The 6,310-nt window shown below is 45.4% G+C and overlaps 1 long non-coding RNA gene across 1 annotated transcript; it reads left to right on the top strand.

The window, feature by feature from the left end:
* The first annotated feature begins 1,036 nt into the window (after nucleotides 1–1,036).
* On the top strand, nucleotides 1,037–6,070 carry LOC136886277 (uncharacterized). The gene is made up of 3 exons (XR_011019087.1): nucleotides 1,037–1,086; nucleotides 2,312–2,378; nucleotides 6,036–6,070. It is a non-coding gene; the product is annotated as an uncharacterized lncRNA (long non-coding RNA).
* The last annotated feature ends 240 nt before the right edge of the window (nucleotides 6,071–6,310 follow it).

Here is a 6,310-nt window from a genome sequence, read left to right on the forward strand (position 1 = left end):
GATGATTTGCCAGGTCTTTTCGGGGATGAGGTGATCCCTGATTGAGTTGGAGAAGGTTTCTTCTCTGACTTCTTAGGGGAACCCTGGGTCTTCCAAGTGTTGGTGATTACTGTTTTAAGAGGAAGTACAACTGGGCAAATATCCTCTAACACTAATCAGAGAGAAAAAATGGGAGGGATTCGACACTTCGAAAGATGAAGGTATCGAAGGGCGTGAAAATGAAACACTCCCTAGGCCTCTAGTGCTCTAAAACCGTCAGGGTCGAAAAAGAACAAGAGTTGACCAAGGAAGGTCAGATAGGATAGATGAAACTGAGGAGCCTGGCACAAGTAAGTGGAAACAATGCCAGGACTCAGCTGGGGGGCCCTTATGACAGGCAGAGGACACAGTGTGTGTTGTTCTACCGTCCCCACTCACAGGCGGTCGCGTATCAAGAGACGCATTAAATATAGCAACACGTGTTTTTAGAACAAGTTTATTAACAACTCATTCGCAGTTTCATCGAGAAATTGTCCGGCTCTATGGCTAAATGGTTAGCGGTCAAGAGGATTCCGGGTTCAATTCGCGGCCGGGTCGGTGATTTTAACCTACATTGGTTAATTCCAATTGCTCGAGGGCTGGGTGTTTGTGCTGTCCCCAACATCCCTGCAACTCATACACCACACACAACACTATCCTCTGCCACAATAGCACGCAGTTACCTACACATGGCAGATGCCGCCCACCCATCGGAGGGTCTGCCTTACAAGGGCTGCACCCGGCTAGAAATAGCTGCACGAATTTAAAATCGATAAATTGCAAATTACTTTTCAGAATGAAAATACAAGCATACCAAAATATTTTGAACTGAGAATTAACTCACCTTCATAAATGAGACCATTAATATTGAATGTCATGCTGGAGCAGGATGGGTATCTTCCATTGTCAACAGTGAATGACAGCTCTGTCTGACTGACAGTTTGATGATGTCAACCGTTACACAACGAAGTGCTATATAAAATGGTCCAACGTCTGTAGCAGACATCACAACTCAACATGCAGCTCTACACTGTCCTCACCATCCTGGCGCTCCTGGTGGCCATTGCCGTAAGTTAGCAAACTACTCTGCAAATATTATTCTACAATTTATATTTACCCAGTTTTATGAGATGACCACAGCTTTTTATATTCGGGGGATGCAATATCTAAGAACTTTTTCCATACTAAATTTTTATCCACAGCTGTTTGTCATTGTAAACTTGCAGTTTTAATCTTCTGTCTCAGGGCGATGGTCTGGTATTATTACTTTTATTATTATTATTATTATTATTATTATTATATTATTTATTATTATCCCTATGTTACGTGGGTGGTGGTTGTGATTATTGTTTTAAGAGGAAGTTCAATTAGGCATTCATCCTCTACGTAATACCAATCAGAGAGAAAAACTGGAAGGGGTCCAACAGGTCGAAAAATGAAGGTATCGGCCAAAGAAAGTTAAGGGCCATGAAGGGCGTGAAAATGAAAGATTTCTTTTTTTTTTTTTTGCTTTACGTCGCACCGACACAGATATGTCTTATGGCGACGATGGGATAGGAAAGGGCTAGGAATTGGAAGGAAGCGCCCGTGGCCTTAATTAAGGTACAGCCCCGGCATTTGCCTGGTGTGAAAGTGGGAAACCGCGGAAAAACATCTTCAGGGCTGCCGACAGTGGGGCTCGAACCCACTATCTTCCGATTACTGGATACTGGCCGCACTTAAGCGACTGCAGCTATCGAGCTCGATATGAAAGATTCCCTAGCCCTCGCAAGCCTAATAGCGTCGGAGTCCTAAAAGAACAAGAGTTGATCAAGGGAGGTCCGATAAAATAGATTAAATTGAGGAGCCTGGCACATGTATGTCGAAGCAATGTCAGGACTCAATTATAGTCCCCGTGGTCGCCAATCCACGCTCCCAAGTGAGAACCCCTGCGGCCCCTTTTAGTCACCTCACACGACAGGCAGGGGATACCATGGGTGTTATTCTACCACCCCAACCCATAGGGGCTGGCCAATGTGACGAACACATTGGGGGTCTTTCCTCTTTAGTCGATAAGAGTGCGTAGATCGTCCGTGACCTATCCCCAGCCTACACAATACCATGGCCTCTCTCCGTGAAGGACGGAAAAAGGACGGCCACACGGCGGTTGTCTTCTTAATTGCTCTCAGGTTGTTGGGAGTTCGGATAGCTAGCCACTCCGATTCCCAGGTCGCAAAGATGCTTCGCTTCATTGGAGCCAACGGCTCATAATGCTCAAGGCCGGCTCATTTCATATTTTGTGTCGTAATTTTAGGTTGGCAATGCTGTCGCCTCACCCGTAGCCGGACATCCTAATGGCCCTCCTCCTGGACCACCACCCAGTAAGTATCTCGTTTACGATTTCCATCTGGCTTAGTACTGATTTCAGTCTGCCAAATGTTATCCAGTGTTATGTTTATTTCTTTACACAGTATTTCTTTTATTTCACTGTTGTTATTAATTCATTACTTAGTTATTATTGTCTCGAACATTCTAATTTCAATCGACATTAACAGTATTTTAAAATAACAATAAAAATTAAACAAGTCATGAACATATATTAACGGCAAGTTAAGAAAAAAATCAACTACCTATAAAGATTACAGAAAATATGCAAAATTAACATTCATGAAGCACAAACACGTTCAGAATGAAAACAATAAAAAACGAGAGATTATGTAAAGACAGAAAGCCTGAGTGATTCTTCACCCTTAGTCCTGGAGGATTTCTTTTAACTTAATATAATATACGAGGGTTGGGGCAAAAGTCATGGCAACTATGTTTTTCTTGAAGATACCAGTCCGGTTGGAAAATGTGACATATACAGATGAAAGGACAAGGTGTTAACTACATGTGTGGACAATGAATAGCACTGAAATATCGTGACGCACTAATTTATTACGGTAGTATACAGGGCAATATGGCCTTCCCGGTGCAAAGAAATGACAACATAGTACACATAAAGTTGACATGACAAACTTGGGCCTAAAGGCCCTCAAAGTAGTCCCCAGCTACTGACACCACACGCTGCCAACGATGTGGGAGGCGCTGAATACCATCTGCCTCAGCATTTGCCGCACCATGTGTGAATCGGGTCACCTGTTGGCGCACAGCATTAGCAATGTCCTCTCGTGTTGCAAACCGCCTATCGCGTAGTGGTTCCTTAATCTTTCGAATGAGATGAAAGTCACAGGACGAAATTTCTGGAGAGTACGGTGGGTGCTCCAATTCTTCCCATCTCCAACGTCGCAGTAGCTGCCCTGCACACTCTGCTTTATATGGTTTTGCATTGTCGTGCAGGATTATTGCACTGTCCACAAGATCCCGACGTTTCTCCCGAACGCCACGTCGTATCTGTCGCACCAGGAAGTCCCTGTAGTACTGTGCGGTCACTGTTCTGCCATGTGGAACAAAGTGGCAAACAATGACACCCCTGACGTCATACGCGACGATCACCATCACTTTGAATGTGGAAGGATTCTGAGGGACCTTCTGCCTCCTTGGTGATCCAGCATGTCGCCACTCCGCGGACTGACGTTTCAGTTCTGGTTCGTATGCCCTGGCCCACACTTCATGGTTGGCAATTATTTGTGACAAGTATTGATCGCCTTCCTGTTGCCAGCGTGCAAGGTGATCGGAGCATATTGCATAGCGCACCCACCATGAACTTCCGTCAGTGCATGCGGTACCCACCGCGATGCGATTTTGCGCAGTTGCTGCTCATTACGCAATAGCCTGTGGACGGTGCGTTTCTCGATGACACTTGCGCTCTCTAACTCCAGTAGCGTTCATCGTCTGTCTTCATCTAGGATCTGCTCGATGACGGCACGTGCCACGTCGGTCCGCACCCTGACAGATCGTCCCGAACGTTGCTCATCACTGGTTGACACACGTCCTTGCTGAAACTTTCCTAACCACCGTGCTACTGTACGGTATGGTAGGGCATTATTCCCAAGGGCTTCCACTAATTCACTGTGACATTCCATCGCATTTCTCCTTTGGAAACGGCTATTTTGATGTAAGCGCGCTGCTCAACACGGGTTAGTTCCATCTCGCACGACACTCACCAACTGACCGATTTCACAGCACTCGATGCGCTACTACCAGCTATCACAGAGCCACCTGTTGTTCTGCATACACACTATGCCTGCAGAACTTCCACACGACACATATACATTTGTGATCCGTTCACATATCTACAAGAAAAATATAGTTGCCATGACTTTTGCCCCAATCCTCGTATAATAAAATATCCGAAAATTTGCGTAATGCAATAGGGCCATTTAACAAAATGTGTGAACTGCATCCTAGCATAATGTCTTACGGCTGCCTGTCATTTGAAACTAGTAACCATTAATGAATGACCATAAACGGCAGAAGCATAGACATACTTGTGATCATTTAATTTTTCCACAGAGAATTTCGACACCGTTTTTTTTAAATTTTATATTTAGCTTTTCTTTTGCTTACAGTTCACAGTTACAGAGTATTTTTGCTGATCATTGTTTGTTCAGACGTACTTTACTTTAGTACTCTGCAAGATGGTAGTTTTGATTATTTTTTTAAAAGGAAGTACAAGTAAGCAACCATCTTCTATATAACACTAATCAGAGGGGGAAAATGGAAGGGATTCGACAGTTCGAAAAATGAAGGTATCGGCCAAAGGAAAACAACGGCCACGAAGGGTGTGAAAATGGGCGAATCCCTAGGCCTCGAATGCTCTAATACCTTCGGGGTCGGAAAAGAACAAGAGTTGACCAAGGGAGGACGGATAGAATAGATGAAAGTGAGGAGCCTGGCACAAGTAAGTGGAAGCAATGCCAGGACTCAGATAAGGGCCCCGTGGTCGCAACCCGAGCTCCCAAGTTGAGAGCCCCTGGGGCCCCCTTTAGTCACCTCGTATGACAGGCAGGGAATACCATGGGTGTTATTCTACCGCCCCCACTTACAGGGGGACCAGAGAGATCTGCGCACTCTGTGAGGATGTGCACCACAGTGAAGTCGACACCACAAGAACACACTGGTGGAGGAGGGGGTGTCCTTCCCTCTTTAGGAGATAACAGTGCGAAGATCGTCCGTGATCTATCCTCAGCCTACACAATACTATGGCCTCTCTCAGGGAAGGCCGGAAGAAAAGAGGACCGCCACACGGTGGTTGTCTTCTTAATTGCTCTCAGCTTCTTTTATTATACTGATATTTCTTCTTAAAATGTTGAAACACCGGACCCCATGAGATCCCCGAAGTTAAGCAACATTGGGCGTGTTCAAGATTTGGATGGGTTACCACGCGCTGTTGGTGGGGGTTAAGCGAAAGGAGGAGCGGAAAGGAACTGGCCACCCTACCGCTCGTAAACTCCGGCTCAGGACACCTCTGCGAAGGTTCGGACCTGCCTTCGGGCAGAATACATCCTTTGCCAACGGTCGTAGCCGTGTTGAAACACCGGATCCCGTGAGATCTCCGAAGTTAAGCAACATTGGGCGTGGTCAGGTGTTGGATGGCTTGCCACGCGCTGTTGGTGGAGGTAAGGGAATGGAGGAGCGGAAAGGAATTGGCCACCCTACCGCACGTAAACTCCGGCTCAGGAACACCTCTGCGGAGGTTCGGACCTGCCTTCGGGCAGAATAACCCTTACCTTACCTATTCTGAAAACACTGTTCTTTCTCCCAAGAAGCAAACGTCTTTTAATTTCCTGTCAGCAGTCACCGTCAACAGTGATCTTGGAGTCTAGGTAGATGAAAATAGTATTGCTCCGTCTATTTGCCAAGAAGTGTTAAGTGTAATTGCCATGATTTTCCATTTTCTTGACATTCAGTAGCAGATGCCTAAGCTCTTCTTCACTCTCCTAGGCCTACGTCAGGGTTGTATCATCCGCATATGTAAACTATTATATTTTTATCCCACAAAGTTTAGTTTGAATTTACTTTTCATCTTACTTGGCATTCTCCATATTATACTCTGCATGCATTTTTATAACACAGTGATAACTCTTTGTTTCCAGGCAACAACAGTTCCAGCAGCAGTGGCTAACCCACAGGTAAGAAGATGTGTGTCAAATACGCAGCCAACAGCAGCTAAAGTCATCACTAATTATGAATCTTATGATGCTATTGGACGGAGGAGGTGTGGAGTGATCTTCTCACTCGGGTTCCAACAAGTATTTGGATACAGATCAGAGAAGCGCGTAGGCAAGAAAACAGCAAACGTACCCAAGTCCTAAATCGTGCTACAGTATGTTACCTATGATCACAGAAGCGCTAACTAAACGTCATATAA

The sequence above is a fragment of the Anabrus simplex genome, chromosome X (genome assembly GCF_040414725.1).
Source record: "Anabrus simplex isolate iqAnaSimp1 chromosome X, ASM4041472v1, whole genome shotgun sequence".
Lineage (NCBI taxonomy): Eukaryota > Metazoa > Arthropoda > Insecta > Orthoptera > Tettigoniidae > Anabrus > Anabrus simplex.